At 41.2% G+C, this 18,351-nt stretch overlaps 1 long non-coding RNA gene across 1 annotated transcript; it reads right to left on the minus strand.

Moving 5' to 3' along the window:
* Nucleotides 1–1,362: 1,362 nt before the first annotated feature.
* On the minus strand, nucleotides 1,363–14,218 carry LOC127480369 (uncharacterized). Its single transcript, XR_007907852.1, has 3 exons — nucleotides 13,780–14,218; nucleotides 3,527–3,701; nucleotides 1,363–1,935 (listed from the first exon to the last, which is right to left on the minus strand). It is a non-coding gene; the product is annotated as an uncharacterized LOC127480369 (long non-coding RNA).
* Between the last annotated feature and the right edge of the window lie 4,133 nt (nucleotides 14,219–18,351).

Here is an 18,351-nt window from a genome sequence, read left to right on the forward strand (position 1 = left end):
ATAAAAAATGAACAGAGAGAACTCTTCAGAAATGTGGTATCTTTTTAATGTGTATTTTCCTCTTCTCTTTCTACCAATAATGTTTTCTGTTCAGAAGGTACTAATAGCCCTTCATAGACAGCTTTAAAGACGAAAGGTCTAGAACTCAGCAGCTGAATTCAGGACCAGTTCCCAAGAAATGTTATCCAGCCCCTAAAAAAACCTTTGGTAAAGTATAAAGCCTTATAGTGCCTTTTTAAAAAGGAGATAGCCCTTGGCATAAATATTAGTGTCTTTCATGGACATTTGCACATTGGACATATTTTTCAAATTTCCTACAACAAGGATATTTTGAAAAATAAAGAACCTTGGTGAGTTGTTCATAAGTGAGGTTCTTGCAGCTGCTACTTTACAGATTTCAGTAAATCTCACACCTCCCAATGTACTTCAGTCCCTGTTAGATCCTGTCTGCGAGCAGTTGTGTGGCACTGGTATCTTGCTGAAGAAAAGTTGACAGGAAGTGTACAATGCTGTTTTTGTAGCAAAATGCAGTTACTTCTGTAGCCCATGTATTATTTTTAGGTTTTAAGTCAGCTCTACTCAGTAGACCAACGTAGCTGTCTCCTGAGGGGTTTCCTTACATTTCTCCAAAACAATCAGTGTTGCAGCCAGCCAGGACTGGAGACAGGGCTGAGTGGACCCTTGGCCAGATTCAAGTTGGCAATTCATGTTTCCTTTATTTTTAGAGTGCATATTATTGTCGCCTCAATGCAGATACCCAGTGGTTTTCACCCTCCTTTACAGGGCCTTGCAGTCCTTTGATGGTCAACCAGTTGTCAGTGCACACAGGGTATGGCTGAGATTCGGAAATTCAGTTCATGCTTGAATGAATTCAAGTAGCTTACAGTGCTATGGAAAACAGACATGCCTTTAGTCTCCTTCCTGCATTACCCGTACAAACACGCCAAAAATCCTGTCGCTTTTGGTGACAGACCTCACTGCAACATAGCTGCACCTGAAAAAAGAAGTGTCACAGATGCACACTCTGCCTTGCAGCTTCAGCTGGGAGAAATGAGAGTCGCAAGTTCTGGAAATAAATCTGCCTCTCACTCAGCACCAGAAAACCGACAAGTGTTCGTCCATCTGCTGTAAGCAGTCAAACTGTGAGTTAGCTGATGTGATATTACAGCAGCGTAATTGGCTGAGACTTTTTGGACCGTGCTCCATGCCCCTGTGCTGGATCTCCTGCAGCAGCATTCGGGGGGTGAGGGCTGAGGGGCAGAGGGGCTCCTTGAGACCTGTCTGATGGAGATGGGCAGCAGTGGTGTGAACGGATGGCTGGAGCGGAGGCACTGCCCGACCACGTTAGCGCTTTCTGCCAGCGGCAATGATGGAGAAAGCTTTTGCAGCTGTCCCTCAAATCCCTGTGCCACATAGTCAAAACCCTTTCTGCTTCACAGCTAACCTGTAGTCACTTGTATCAGTTATCGGCCCTGGCACTGAACTTCTGTCTTAATATTTGAGCATCAATTCCTTTTGTCATCACTTTCCCTGCAGTGTCCTTAAATGGACATAAGATGAAGGTGATGGTAATGCATTCCCCGCACCATCTGCAGCATCCAGGCAATGTGACCCACATGCTGACAGGGCCCACTGCCATGGCCATGAACGTCCCCTCCCTTGGCTCAGCTGGTCATGATACCTGCAAACAAAGTTGCCTTGCTTACTTCACGAGGTTTTCCAGAAACTTTGCTGCTGGTAGAGACGCTGAGCAGGGGCAATGCTCTTGTGTCTCATACTGGCATCACTCAGCATCACCATCACTGCATTTATCAGATTGGGGCAGTCTAGATGAAACCTGGCTGAGAGTCCCAGGGCCAGATTGCTGGTTCAGAGGTGAAGCAACACTGTGATCAGGAGACGAAAGCAATGCCACATCCATCACAAACAGAGACACTGAAGAAGTGTAGAGAAGATTACACAGAAGTTGTAGCTCATTAAAGGAAAACATACTGAGATATTTTTATGTTGTTGTTACTTATAAAAGAGTCACTTAACACAGCTTATTATGGTAATTACAGCAATGTAAAGAGAGACCTAGCAAAGATTATAGCACTTTAATACACCATCATCATGGCTTAAATGAAACATATTTAGGACTCAAACAAGGCGTCTCCCACATGCCTGACCAGGGGATAAAAGGAGGGGCAGAAGATCCTTGCATAAGCTGCTCAGGTTGCTGCAACATCCTCAAGTTGGCAGAAAAGCTGTCAGTGTTGACTCATCAAGAGGCAGAGGATTGGCTAGAGGAGGCTGAGATGTGGGGCTGGCACTGCATGTGGCCATGGGGGAGCCGGGGTGGCAGGAAAGATGGGATAGAGATGGACTGTGGGGGACATGGGGCCCAGGTAGACAATTTTGAGATGAGCAAGCAGTTCAAAGATCTCTCCTTCATCACCTCCATCACTCTGTCCGATGCAGGGATCATGCATCAAGGAAGAGACTGTGAAGTCTCATGTTCGCCACGTGATCCGATAAATCCCCCGCTTACACCTCCAGCTCCCAGCAGCTGGGAGGAACTCAACCATAGAATTTAACGACCCTGGTGGGATTTGTCCTCCCTTAATTTGTCCAATCCCTTTCTGATACAGAATTTATGTTTTCACCCCTGGAGATGGTGTGACCTCAGACTGTGTACTCCTCTGCACCCAGATTTATGACAGTTCAAAATTCTTCTGTAACTCTTTACACTATAACTGCTTACTACGTGGTTCTATTTGGTTCTATTATGGCAGAGCCCATCTGTCCTGCGTAGGCTGCTGCAAGAACTTCCCAAATTCTTAAAAATCCCAAACTCCTTTATCAGCTCCTCTCAACTATCTGCATTTCTGCATGTCCCTGTGTAGGGAGCATCTCAGAGAATGTCACCATGAAATCTGCAGCCTGCTTATTTAGCAGCACTCACCAATCTTCTCTAGCACTGTCAAATCTGTTATCTAGATGCTTCATGAGGTCTCCCACCTTCACTACCATCCTGTGCATGGCAGTGGAACCCTCACAGCTATCACAAATCTGGTTTGGCCACCTCGGGCTCAGGAGTTAGCTTGTTTCTGGGGTAAATGAACCAATTGCAGTGCATATAACTTTCACAAGGTCATGGGGATTTTGTCAGTGATGCTCAGTGTAGTACTCTCAAACCTACTCCTCAGCTGGATTATCACCTGTATATTACTGCACTAGGAGATGTTTTGTTTTTCTTTGAATTATTTCTTTATTCAGTTTTCTGAGGAGCCAGGGCTGGAGAATCCTGCAGCCATATCCTCTCCCACAGCTAAGCTACTGCTGCAGCCAAATTCTTCTCACTTGGACTGGGTCCCATAGTCCCAGGGGCAGCTACTTCAGCACAAACTGTAAATGAGTCAATGCAGATCATGTTTTCTCAAGAAGGAATAACATGCAGACTTAGATTCACACAACCTGATTCCAGTCTCCTGAAAGGAAGGACAGCATCAAACAAAACATTACTCAAGTTGAGTTGTCAGCTTACAGCAATTTAAGGTATGTGAAAAGCGAGGCCAGTCAACAGCATCCATTTCATCCCTTTGCAAATATCCATATGGTGCTTGCTGTGCTGAGAGTGAAGTGTCCTTTCTAGCCTCAGAGTCATCATGTGGAGCTCTCATGGCCAGTTGCACTGTCTGTAAAGGTGACACTGGGGAAGCCTGGAAAATGACAGGAATGCCTTCTCCTTTTTAAATTCAATTTAGAGAAGTTAGAAAGGGTACTTGGTGACATTGACACAATGGGCAAATGAAGGCATGCAGGAGTGTGGTGATCTCAGTTTCCATGTTCAACACAGGCATTGACCAGCTACACAGCACTACTCATTTCAGATCTCATTGAAAACTGTGGACAGTGTAGTTTGCAAACGTAAAACAATTGGTTAAACCACACTTAAGGTTGTGCTGAGCACAGCCTTACTCCCATTTAGGAGAAGCTATGGCAAACCACCCTGAAAAGCTGCCCCAAATGCTGCTTTCCTACCTGCAGGAACATGTACAGGTAACATCACTGAGTAGAAAACACAGACACTTGTGAGATCTTGTGCAAAAGTAGGTGAGTGTAGTGTTCCATCCAGATGACAGAAATGACTGATCCTGGGGGAGCGTGTTTAAAACCCTGGCAGCATCTGGGCCTCTGTGGGCGTGCCAGCCCCTGTCAGCCAGCACCCAACGCAGACATGATTTACATCCGTGCTGTGTGCGCGTGCACTTTTGGATAAAGATACCCTTGTGCTGAGGCTGCTGACACTCGATCCCGTTGCCGCAGACGTGTGGTGATCAGCTGAGTGCCTTCACTGCAGGCAGATCTGGCTTACACCAGCAGAATGGGGAGCCAAAGCCAGTTTAGATTTCTGCTTCTGCAGCAGCAAGCAGATTCATTGACCCACCACAGCCAGGTCTGGTCTTGAAAACTGCTCTGCTTTACAGAGACAATTAAATCCCTTATGTGCAGCCTTGTCATTAAAACATATTTCAATTTAAAAGCAAGATTTAGTAATACAGTTGGGTTTTTTTACCAGTTTATTTGGATGCCAGAGTTGAGCAGAAACCTCAGGACTGGCTGATTCACGCCTGTTTCATTTTTCCTTTCAATCTATTTTCTCTGAAAAGGAGACATAAGCAGTGAAACCAATATAGTTTTATTGGATCCAGTGCACTGCCACTAAGACAAATATATGTACACTCAAACCACCACACTTTCATTAAAACAAATAAAATCTAATTCAAACTAGCATTCAATAGCTACAGATTTTGGTGGGTGTTTGTTTTGGTTTTTTTAAGAGATAAAATTAAATCTTACCAATATTTTTTCTCAATATGTTTTCACAATCAGATTCATTTGACCTAGGCAATATATATTTATCATAGGTAACACATTTTTATTAAAAGGAAATTTACAGAAACTAGGTTTCTTTTGAGTGTACAGAGAGGAATCCCAACCCATTGTAAGATTAGAGCAGAAGGACAGGTGAAAAAGTCTTGATTATTATTTTTTTGCTGGTAAAAGGATTTCTACTTAAAGGTTTCTTTTACTACTGCACTTGGGGTGACAGTTATCTTCTTAAAAATGAGGATTTTAGAATTCAATGTATTGCTAGATAAAATATACTTTGTACAGACCAGCAATGAAAACAAATATAGTGCTCAATGCAAACAAATGCAGTCATCAAAAATTACTGTAAATTTAAGCAAGAGTAAGGGAACTAGGGCTTATACCAAAATTGAGGTGTAACTGCATAAGAAGGTATTTAGAAGAACTAACCTGTGGTACCGCAAGTCTGAAAAAGAAACAGAAAAAAGCTCAATACATTAGTGAAACTGAGTCATCATTTACAAAAGTGATGTTCACATTGTTAGATTTCCACATCTGTGTTTGTAGATGAGATTTTTACAGATGCCAAAGGGAAATATATTTCCTTTTGTCACTAAGTGCTTCTGCAAATCAAACCTAATTCTCCATGTGTGTCTAATAAAAAACACAGCACTATGAAAACCTTATTTTGACCTTCCAAAACCTTTCCAGTTCTTTATTCATTGTGATCTATTGTTTGATCTGGAGAAGTTACTGCCTGCCTTATTCTCCTCTCTCTGCTTCAGTTTATCAGAGAACAATGCAGAACTTACGAAAAGTGGGTGTAAAACCATTCGCCTTTTTTCCTGACAACATTTTGCAAAAGAAGGACTGATCCTGCTCTGCCAGCCAAGCTGTTTTCTCCTCCTCAAAGGAAAACACTCTGGGGAGATTGTTGAGATATGCCTGAGTGTCGGTGCAGTGTACATTTCTGTCCAAATCAGGAGAATGCGTACACTTAGTTCTTGTGGGTTTATTTGAAATTCTTTTCCTCTGTTGTTAGTAAAGTTTGGCAAGAAAAAAGAAAAATTATTTCATAATCCTGTATGAAAATTAGCTGTAGCAGATTGTGATAGTCTTCTCTGAGCTCACAGTGGTAACAGAAATGAGGATGCAGGCACTGCAACCACCAGGGTGGTGCCCTGGCTGCATTCGGACATGCCACAGTTGGAAACAGGCACATCCACAACCACTGAAGCACAATTATGGTTGCTGCTTAAGTGTCCCCAAGGCTGACAGGAGATGTTTTGTTTATGAACATCTTGATGGGGTCTGTGTCAGGACTGCATATAAATACACGATGGCACAGGGCAGTTTAGTGAGGGGGGCATCCCCTGCTTTTTTCCCCTGCTTTTTCCCCCTGCATCCTAAAAAGTGTTGTTCTGTGTTGACCTTCTCTCTTGAATCAAGGGCTCTCTGTGAGTGTCAGTCAGGAAAGCATCATTAGATAGCAGTGGTGAGGGAGCACTATCCCCTCCATATGGGCTGAACAGCTGCCTTTGCAGACTTCCCAGCCAGGAGAGCAAAGGATTAAGTTCAAGACCCATACCCAGACATACTCCCCCACATTGTGCCGAGTGGCAGCATGGTGCAGGTGACAAAATTCTTTCACTATTTCCAATCCATTTTGCCGGAGACCAGCTACTTCTCCTTTGCCTCATTCCAGTGACGACATTTCCAGTCAACAGCTCAGCAGCTGTGTCTGCCCGTCAGGCTTCTCCTCCCTGCCAGCCTGGTGCAGAGAGAGGAGAAAAACCCGACCCTACTCCGAACAATTTTAATTAATACTGACATTTATCAAGCTGCAGAGGAAGCAATTGCTGCTCATTGCTTGGGTTTATGTGAAAATAGTCGAAATAAATGGGACTGTCATAAAGTTGTAGACCATCCCATCTTCATTACATCTAACGCCTGGGAGAAGTGAACTCTGAGCAGCAAGAGATACAGGAGCTCACGGGGAGGCTGATGGACTGCCCAAGCTCTGAGGCTTTCTCTGACAAGCAGGTTGTTTCCTAAATCAAGTTGCCTTCTTCACATATAGACATGTGGATCTACTTGGGATACTTGGAGATAAGCTTTGTACAGTGACCCAGTAAATGTCATTCATGGCCCCACTATGTCATGCATTGCTCTGGAGGTGGCAGACCCTGTTCCTCATGTGATTTGGGCACGTCGTGCTCCAAATATTCTGACTCTGACTCAAAACCCATGTCTGAGTCCTCTCAAGAGCTGTTCATCACTTGCCTCACACCTGACAAAGGACTGCAGGTCTGTGACCTGGAGGCACATACACCTCTGGTATAGGCTCACTGTGGTAGAAAGGCCAAATAAGTGCACTATATTGCTGCAAAATGCAAATAGTACACATTTTTTGGCTTCATGCAAAGTCTGCATGAGGTCTCTGTGTCCTTCCAAACCATCGTATCCATTCACTGATCATTCACCAGCCTTTTAAATATTGTTCTTAAAGCTGTAATATTACCACAGCTTTCTACCAGGGCAGCCTTTGGATGTTTCTACCTGCTTATTGACAGGTTTTCCTTGAACTATTCTATAGAATTTATTTCCTAGCAAAAATGTAAACCATGGAAGAGAAGAATTTCTTATATCCTGACTCCTGGAGGTAGAAAAGAATTGCTCTTTCTCCACAGAAGTGTTCCTACACCCCAGGTATCCTCTACTTTAGTTTAAAAGCAACAGCAAAGAAATAAAGAAATAAATGGGAAGACTCTGTATGGTGGGTCAGTAGTGTATGTGGTTTTCTCTGCAAGAGCTAATATCTGACCTGACATGCAGGTCCACTATATGCTTAAAATATATGCTGTCAAAAGAAAATTTTATCCCAAAAAATCTCAAACCCAGCATCCTGTGAACAAGTTAAAAATAGATATTCTAAGCAAGGGATTTGTAGATCAGGAGAAGCTTATCTGTAATCCCTCAGGGAAGAGTAAATCCTCCTCTGGTCCCAGAAAAGTCCAGTGGAGTCCTCTTGGGGCAGAAAACACTGGTGTCGGTTTGTTGCTCTTCTATGTACGTGCAGTTCTGGATTGACACCAAATGCTCTTCTGAATGATTTTCACCTTTAATTCCTCAAAGTAGCTCTAACTTCCAAGAAGCAAGCCATGTAAACACTCATCAGTGCTTTCCCAATCTCTAAAATGGAGCCAAAAGCAAAGGAAAGCCCAAATCCCCCCCAAATCTATTCACTTTTCTACCTCACAGACATACTGTGTGAGTGAACTGATGAATTTCTGTAAAGTGCTTGGGAATTACAGAATCAGATCTTGATGGCAAATAGCTATAGACCCTCAAAATAATAGGCACCTCCCACCACACACCAGCTCCTTGTATCCCTAGACACAGAGCTGTGTACAGTGTAAGACTCCAGATTCTTATTTTTAGTGCAACTGTTAAATATCGTACAATAAAGCAGTCATCTTATAGTGACTTTCAAATTGGCCCTCTGATCCTGAAAACATACTGTGAATGATAAATTATTCTTCCCAATATCAGTAAAATAAAATCCACCTCTTCTTTTCTCCTTTAGCTCCAGCCAGCAGCAACTGTTGGCTGCTGATAGCTACAGACAGCACATTTCCCTTTCAGGAAACAAATATTGTTTTATTTTGGGGAAAAAAATATCCCCTGTAATGTCAGCTATAAAGTACAGTAACAGGTCTTCAGCAATACATTGAATTATACACACCTAACTGTATTGGAGACTATAAATTCATCAGATGGTGCAGGCCAGGGGGCTTGTGGAGTGGAAGGGATTTGTCTCTTGTCCCCCTCCGGGGAGAACTGTCACCCCAGCGCTGAGATATTGCTTGAGCGGTGACTCTCCAGGGGCAGAAAAGACAGAACTTGCTGAGTCTGTTTGTGATGTGCTTATCTATTATTGACATTCATATCCCATAATAACTCAGGGAATGAAAATAGAAAATGTGCCCACTCAAAACATCTTTAGATCCTGAAATAACGAATTTCTACTTCAGGGAAGAGGCTGATTTGGTTCCAGCCAATCCAGTCCCCATGGGAAAATACCTTGCCATCTTCTGTGGAAAGTTTTTAGAAATGGACATGATTGTGGGGATGTGTAAGAAAACATAAAAGAGAATCAAAAGCAGTGATAATGTCACTGACATGGCATTAAAACCTACTTGCAGGTATTCAGCAGTTACATCATGCACAGTGATAAAGATGATATTTTTTATGTTTCCTAGTGTTTATTATTTATGTTTCTCTATTTTTGAGAGCCTGGTTCTGTTACCTTTCTCCCCCTGACAGTCTCCTCTAACCTTTTCTTCCAACTTCTCTAAGTATTGTAAGGTACCACCTTAGCAGCTTTTGAACAATATTTCACATCTAGCCTCCTTTGTGCTGATAAAGCAACTTTGGAGTTAAATCTCTTTATAAACTATGTTTTAACAGAGAAAATAAAAATTAACACGGAATCTAAAAGAAATCTATTTTTTTGGGCTGAAGAAGCAGGTTAAATTGTTGGGGGTTTTTACATACATTTAAATACTTACATTCACTGCTCTGTTATTTCCATATGGCTTCCTAATCCATGTCAATTTTGAGCAGCTAATTGCCAGTTAAAACAAAATATAGTCTCTTTAAAATGAGAAGTATCCTTGCCTTTGCTAATTAACAGCTTTACCTGGTATAACTAATTTTCAACAGTACTTTTTTTGATTTGTACTGCCATTTTTATCTTCTTGTGCTTCTCTCATCAAGTAAGCTTTATTTTTAATAGTTTTGTCAAGAACGACAAAAATTATTGGATAAAAAACCTCAGTAAAATGATGAGACTGTTTCATCTCATCGTGATTTTTTGGGAGTTTTGATTAAAATGCCAAAATATGAATCAATCAGCACATGACTTGTGTAACAGGAAGTTCTTTGGTCACTAATTTCAATCAAGTCTACCTGTCCAATTCAGTGATTTTAGGTCAACATTGAGATCAAGGCCTTATTTCTTTTAATAAGTCATTTTTATTATAAATCTATGCATCATGTTTATTATTTTTAGACATAGAATTTTCATTAGAGATCTGTGCACCACTCATTACATGATAATAGATACATTATACTTGTTATAAATCATGCAAATTTGGGGATGAATTTGACCTGATGTAGTGTACAGTATTAGTTCCTGAAATGATAATGTTGGGTTTATAGCCTCTGAGTCTGTATGGGTGAGGTGTAAGCTAACACAGGGAGGAAGGCACAGTATACCCCTAATTTCAGTCTATCCTTCTCCATCTTAATGCAAACAATCAATCATTATAGAAGGAAGTATAATACCAATTCTTTTCCCACTGAGGTAAAGTAGTGACTTTGAAGTAAGAGAACTGGCTTCACTGATAGAAATGATAGACAATTAGTGTGTGCTGTGTTTAATTGGAATGAATGCACTTGATTATTTGGTTCCCAATAAAGCAAAATAAATAGTACATAAATCCATTAATAATGAAGAATCTTTGGTTGTTTCTTTGCTGTTATTTTTGATGCTCAGAAGTGGGTCACTTGGTATGTGCATAAACAAAGAAGATAAATGTCTAGAAGAGGAATGAATTTTCCATAACCTGATTAAAGGATACGTCTGGCTCCTCAGAGAATGTTATAGTGCTTAATGATTTTGTTGTTGCTGTTCTTAATGTGTCTAATGTTTGCTCTTTAAGAAAATCGCGAAAAATGTTAAAAGGTTACTCCAGAAGGGAGCTGTCAACCAGGAGGAGGAGAAAGCTTTGTTTAGCCAACAAATTCTCCACTGGCAAACTGAAGGGGAAGAGAAGACCCCTCCTGGCCCCAACTCATGGTGAAACTTCACTGGATCTAAAATGAGGGGCCAGTAAATTGTGCGATGTGATCCCCAAAATCCTGATCCTGACTGCAGCCTAGCTGGAGCACGCATTGTGCAGCACTATGCACACAAGTTTCAGGTACATGCCCACTGGCAAGCTTTGTGTGTGCCCTGGGATCTGGGGTCAGGGAAGAAATCCCAGCAGCCTCAGTTTAGATATACTGCTATAGACCTGAGATACTCTATCTTTCAGCACCCTCTTCCCCAGAACTGAGTGTCATTGCTACTGAGAGCCAGAGCATCCCTGTGTTGGACAGGACCAGACCTTACACACATGGTCTGACCTTGAGTGTCCTTGCATCCTGCGCCTAGGAAGCCAGGCTAGTCGTTTTTGCTCCCTGCCTCCCTGCAATTCTTGTCCCATGGGAGGTGCTGCTGGCATGTCCAAGCTGTGGAGCTGGCACTCCCCCAGGGTAGTCTGCAGCACCCCCGAACGCTGGAAACCCTTGCAGGGAAGAGACCAAGAATGGCCTGCTCTTAGCCCAACATACCATTCAGTTGGTGCCCTGATACAGATTCAGATGTGGATGTGTGGATGTCCCTGGATCCCAGTGATTAGATACAGGTTTTGCAGTCCCACAAGTTTGCACCAGTTCCTGGTGTCAGCATCTCCCAGTTGCTGCACAAAGTTCACTTCTCTCGCAGCCACTTGATCAAAATCCAAGTGTTCCCAGGATAGCGTGTGCTCCTTTGTCATTCGCTGTGAGACTAGACTTAAAATACTAATGGGTTGTGTTATTATTTTAGCAAGCTGCTTGTAGAGTGCTGTGCAGAGCAAACTGGGGGAGGGAATTGGCAGACACTAAAAGACAATAGCAATGAAAGTTGAGAGAAGTTGCATTGACAAAGAAAAGACAGGTCCCTAGTTTGAAGGGCTTTCTGTCTGCCAAATTGTGAAAGTCTGCTAGAGACAAATGGAGCCATGAGAATCCCTAAAAAGAAGATGCAAAAAGCATGTATAATTTCATACCAAGGCTCCTTTTCAACATGAAACGACAAGCACCTTTACCAGAGCAGCTGCTATTAGTGATCCCTGAAATGACAATTAGGAGAATGAGGACAGTAATAATACGCCTTTGAAGGATAAAGCCTTTATTAAGGGAAAATTAGCAAAATTATTTTCTAGTATTACTCAGTAGTTTGTCTAGGGTCACACGAAGGTTGAACTTGTCTCTCTTTAGAGACAATACTTTTCATGAATCTCTATCTCCTTAAGAAAAGAATCCCTATTTATTTCTTGCAAATGTGTTTGCAGTTTGTGTAGCTACTGCCATAACATCACCAAGCTGGTCTTTGTTAGCTCAGGATCCTTTCACATCGCTCACCATTTCAGTTCCCATAACAACAGAATACATTTGTAATATGAAAACTCAGCTCGTCTCAGTTCTTTTGGGTAAGCTTGTTTTCTCCACTTAATAGAAGCTTGTAACATGCTAGAGGCTTTTTAAACCTGAAAACTTGAGTAGCTTAACCCAGTAGGTGTTCTGACGAAAAGTGCTTAACTTTCCTATTTAAACAGCATCTTCAGGTGAAGCAACAATTTCAAATGCCTGCAGCTTTTGGCTTTGGTATAATATAGCAGGGGTTGCCACACCATATCTGTATTTCCTAATTAAGATATGAAATACATGTTTTTGAATATGCCTTTTTAGATTCCATCACATTCTTTGTGTGCTTATGAAAACACACAGCCGTACCAAAGTTGGCTAGCCTAGTAAGCTTTATCTTCAGCCCATAGCTCTTTCCCTGAATTCAATACTGCAGGCACAATTTAATGCAAACCCAATTTATGACTTAATGCTCCAGGGACCATAGTGGGAGATTGTTACATTATTCTTTTCTAATCCTATTTGTGTTTTAATTTGCTAAGTCTGTAATGAGGTGCATGCCTTGAATAGATTCAAGATCTTTCACATTGCTTTTGACTTTGTTTAATATAATAGATTGTACAGTTTGCATTCAGAATTGAGGTGTTCCAGTCAGTACTATCTCTTCATTTTCAAAACTAGAGTGGATAAAATTATGTTCTGAAAGTAATTGTATCCATGTTTCCTTGTTTATCACTTAATGGTTTATTTCCTGTTATAATTTTCTGTTACAATATGTGAGGTCACAAAAATCAATTCTCCGTGGACTCTGACTTGACTGTTTGAAATTACTCCCCAAAACACTCTGAAAAAATTATGGAGAAAATAAAGCACTGGGTAGTAAGTGACTGGCTATACTGATTCTTTTGTATTATTGCTTCTCTGATTTTTTGTGCTGTTAAAACTCTAGTAAAAATATAAAGAAATGGAGAAAAATGTCAGTTACATGAGATATTCAAGTGATGATAATCTACATACCTCTATTTATGCCAATGATTTATGATGATAAATCTACCCCAATATACCCATAGCATTTTTGTTTTAAAATTTATTGCCTGTGATCCCCATTGTCACTCTTCTACATAGAGAACAGCAGTCCCATTTCAGATCATCTCTAAATTTTAGCTTGGTTTTCATTTTATTTGTAAGAGAAAAAAATTCTCCATAAAATATTTAATCTTATTTTCATGACCATATTATAAAACATACTATACCACAAAAACATAACAGTTTAGAAAGGTAAAAAATTCAATGCCCTGCCATCAAATATCAGGGAAGGGAAGGGAAGGGAAGGGAAGGTAAGGGAAGGCAAGGCACTAATGTCACAGTGACTTGGATTTAAAAAGGAATTTTGTTTTCAGAGAGCATAGAATACTAATAACATTTCCCTGATTGGTTCTCCTTGCTGTATCATACAAGCCTGTGTCCTGAGTCACCTTCCTCCTGTAACAGCCATACCAGGAAGAAATTAGGTTTTTGGTTCCAAATGCATGGTCAAAGCCATTTAGGTTTTTTCCTGAGCTCTAACATTATAGGAATCTCTATTAAACTGACAAAATGTAGCTGAAGCAGCTACAGTGTCTGACACAAAATGAGCTGTAGGCAGACATTCCACAGAGTACAGGGAACAGTGTTTACACTGATGCTCACCTTTCAGTGTTTAGTACCGATCCATGTCAGTTCTCATCTGGATGAACTCAGCAAGGACATGTCCCAGCTAAATGCCTTCTTGCCAAATCAGTCAGACACTCCTCTTCATTTCTCCCATGTTTTTCTTTCTTGGATATAGTTTTGCCTGAATCTATGCCTTTGAGGACAGGTAGAAGCCAGAAAAAAAAAAAAAATCCAGGATTTTATCAAAATCAAAAGACAGGGTTAATCTTTTCCAAAATGCATCCATCCAAGACCTGGAGTCTATTACAACAGTACAGCAGAATCATGCCTTATGAGTCGCAAATGCAGCAGTCCAACAGTGGGAATAGTGAAAGCTCTTGTAATTTAATTTCTTTTTCAAGTATGCTTTCTGTTCACTTTCCACACAGTCTTGAGGACTAATAAATCAGAATAATGGAAAGCTTACAGAAATCTTGCATCATATGAAAAGCTGCTCTTAATTTGTGAAACATCCACTCATGCCAACAGATTCTTCAGTTTCTTATTTCATCAAAGTGAGCATGAAGTAACTGCAGTCTTTCTCAAATTTCAGGAGAAGGAGACTGAAGAGTTTGGATTCATATCTCTGGCTCTGAGCAGGTGGGTGCTGGATCAACTGCACCAATACACTTATTTTCCATCTTGAATGCGGCTAAAATCTCTCATAAACTCAATTTTGGTAAATCCAGACAGTGGGAAACTCGTAAGCACCAGTGAGGCCCAACACTGTGACATTTTTAAGCTCTGAGAAAACATCTGTGGGTGTAACAATACCATCCAAACAAATTCCAACTCCACCCTTGGTTAGTACTGAACACAAAGGCTGAAACTGTAATAAATACCTTACAGGTAAACTAAAGCAATCTTTATTTCAGATGACTGAGAATGGAAGATGAGTAATCAGAATAGCCCTTGGTTAAAAGCAATTATTTTGGGATGCAGTGGTGTCTAATTTGTTGCAGTGTACCTGCTCCCACTCACACCAAGTAGCAGTTGAGGTACTGACAGGGAAGACAGAAGAGGAAGGTAAATGGGATTTACTTGGGAGATGAAGTAGCATATCAACAGACATAATAAAACACCCAAGTACAGATAGAGGATTTTCAGATAATAATCTTCATAGAACACATTTTGCCTTTGGAGTCCTTTCTGATAGTCTAGGGGAATAAAATAAATTTTTGTTTAATAACTGAGGTTTCCTGGCACCAGGACTGGTTGAATCCCCCAGTACCACTTCATTGAATCTTGCTGTGCTGTGGAAAAACAAAAAAAAAGCATGCAGGCTGTGTAGTGTCTGTGTCCAACAGACATGGCAAACCACCTTTTGAAATTGGAGAGAGGTAGTTCTCAAGAAGGGCTACTGGCCATGAGCAAGGGGAAGAGCCTGTCAGATCCATGGGAGAAACTTAAAAATTGCTCTCATGACTGACAGTCACAGCCTGCTTCCACTATCCCCCACTTAGTGACTGGATTAAGAGCACTGTACACCCAAAAATTCCTGTCAGTCAACTTCAAAGGGTAAAGTGTCATCCAGCATCCAACTCTTGGGTGTATGTACTGCAGGCAGCCAGATCCCTGCAGTCCCCCCATATGAGTTCCCAGGGAGAGAGCATGGAAGCTTCTGAAGCGGATCTTCAGTGAAAACGAGATGCTTGACTCCAGGAGTGCAATGCTGGAAACCTCAGAGTTTCTGTCTTACCTAAATGCATCGATATTGCCTCTCTATTTCACTGTCACACAGAGTCACACTCTCTACTCTGCCCTGACCTAGTCAGATTGAGAAATTAGATAAATTTACACATTAGTCCCCCTTTGGATGTGACTAACACACGACTAGGACCAGCCTGTGCTTAACCAGTTACTTCATGGCTGTAGAAGGTGAGAGTTTGAATCTTCTCAGGAACATGAAAGAGCTAAATATGTATTTCCCACTGTCTGTGTAAGTGTTTTGCTACCCGACTTTTATATAAAAGCAGGGCATGATGTACTCTTCCTATGTTCTCATTTACAAAAAAAGCAGCAGCACTTACCCCTCTTTCTTCCAGTGGATGCCAGAATTGTCAGTGTGTTCATTTCCTCTGCAAATTCCCAGTGGACTTAGATCAAACCAAGGGTTTTAGTCAAAGCAGAGCTCAGTTTCTGTTGCTCAGACAGTCCTGAGACAAGTGCTGAGCTGCTCAGGATGGAAAACACAACCTGCAGGGAAAGGATGGAGGATATGTGCTTTCACAGTTAGGTGACAAGCAAGCAGGGCTTTAGACTTGTTTGTTGCGCGTTACTTGAAGATGAGCTTCATCTTAATATCAACCTTCTAATGGTTGGGCACCTCAATTACACTCACCTTGACTTCTCCTTGAGGCAGCAGGGAAAGATGGGCAGAGATTTCCCAAAGCAGACTCACTCATCAAAGAAGACTCACCTTTGTTCATTGCAGGTACCTCAGGACGTAGTTCACTTTTCTCTGGAATCAGCACAGGTTTAAGCTCCCCATCCTTCCCCATGCACACTTGGCAGCTCCCATTGGCTGCCCTGGCCACCATAGGGCTTGCAAACTGCCTTCCATGCCAGGACAGTAAAATCCTGTAAAGCAAATCAGAACTTCCCATAGCACTGCTCCTGTCAATTAGAGGTTTAGTTTTACTTCCTTCTGTTCATGGGTGTCCAGATAGAGTAACTGGTTTTCAACAATAGTAGGAAAAAAGACTATAGGAGTATGAGAGAAGGATGTCTCTTACCTGCTAGTGTCTAGGAGGCATTTATGAGAGGGCACATCTTGTTTATTATGGGAGACGCATAATAAAGCATTAAAATATATATGTGACTTGATGGCTGTTCGTGTATAGTAAGGAGCAACTGCACAGTGACAGCACAGTCGATAAAGCCTATGGAACCCTGTGTCTAAAGAACAGAGAGAGCCAGGGCTGCAGAAGAATCCTAGTCACCTGGCAGCAAAATGCACATGCAGAGAGCAGCTATGCACATTTGGCCAGGGAATATTTTCCACCAAGAGCTAGGAGAGCTGCAGTGTCCTTCCTCTGTCCACTAAAGAATTAGTCCTGCCCTTATGCTCCATGTTGCACAGCCTGAGAGGGCCAGGCACCTGCACAGTGTACCACCACCCTTTTCCACACGCTTCACACCAGTAACAGACACCTCCAATCTGCAGGTCACAGCAGCTGAGGCTGCTTTAACAGTAGGTAACCAGTCTTCTGCAGACTATGGAGAGACAGGCAGGGAAGAATTTCCAACAGTGAAAAAAAAGAATTCAGTGACCACGGGATAAAATGTGTTCAGTGCGTAATATGGTGTCTGCACACTGAAATTCCTGGAGGTAATTAGACTTCATGTTTGCATATGCTTATTGCTTTGTCTCAAGTATATTTCTCCTAAATGCGTTAAATATTTTCTTAGAATTCCTTGAAGACAGAAAGCATCCATTTCTCCACAAAGAAAATCAGATATTTGTGTTTGTTCCTTCATATATATGCGTGTAGGAAAGTGTGAGTGTACATGTATATGTCTCTATTTAACTTAATAATGTGCTAGAGAGGTAGCTAACCTTACAGTGGTTATTAAAAAAAACACAGTAGAAGGAGGACAGCTGTTAGGTGCTCTTTTCAGGAAGCTGACAGTGGTGGCTGACCTTTATCATGGCACTAGCATGTATTAGCCAAAATAATACCTTAACATTTTTTTTAGTACTGGACTATATGTTCTGTTATAAGGAATAGCAAATGTTTAATCATAAATATTTTAATGGCTTCAGGGATTCATGGTATTCAATGACTGTGTTAAATGATAATAATCACATCTGGTTTATTACTATAGTAATTCAGCAGCTTCTCTTCAGTAGTTATTTTTTATTATATGTGCTGTGCTACTGTCATGGTCATTTATAGCGGTAATATTTTAAAGTGGCTCATTTGTTTGTTTAAGGACAGTTTCACAATATATTTCTGTATTAATATACATTTTGTACTATTATTTCCAAGCTGCCACTGGAAAATTGATCCTATCTTGTTTCGATGAGAGGGGCTGGGACTGATGCAGAATGCCAATGCTGAGAGCAAGTGATGGAGCAGATGGGTACTGTATTGGTCTCCACTGGGGCTGTAATTGCTGTTGAGTTTAATTCATAAATGAAGGGGTTCATTAAGAAATAGTTAACTAATAATAAACATGAGGGGAGGATTTGAATCAGGCAGAGCACAGACAGAAAAATACCATAGTTAAACAGTAAAAAAGCAACTGGATATGGCCATTTTACAAATTATTACACAATAATACTCTCAGTTTTTGCATGCTAGTACACTTATAATGGAGGTACTTTTACTAGAGAGACAAGGGAGAACTGATTGATTTTTCTGATCATTTTATTCAGATACCTGCCCACTCTCAGTCACGTGAGAGAGGTCTCATTTATCTTAATGGGATCACTCATGAGACTAAAGGTTTGGAGGATTAAGCCATATATCAGCACAAATGGGAAGAAGGGAAGAAAGTAGCAGGACTTAGTTATCAGATTAGAGGAGGGACCACTCAAGACTGAAAAGACCTTCCCATCACTAT

The sequence above is a fragment of the Manacus candei genome, unplaced genomic scaffold (genome assembly GCF_025592945.1).
Source record: "Manacus candei isolate 608988 ecotype Guabito, Panama unplaced genomic scaffold, ASM2559294v1 h1tg000072l, whole genome shotgun sequence".
NCBI classification, from domain to species: Eukaryota; Metazoa; Chordata; class Aves; order Passeriformes; family Pipridae; genus Manacus; species Manacus candei.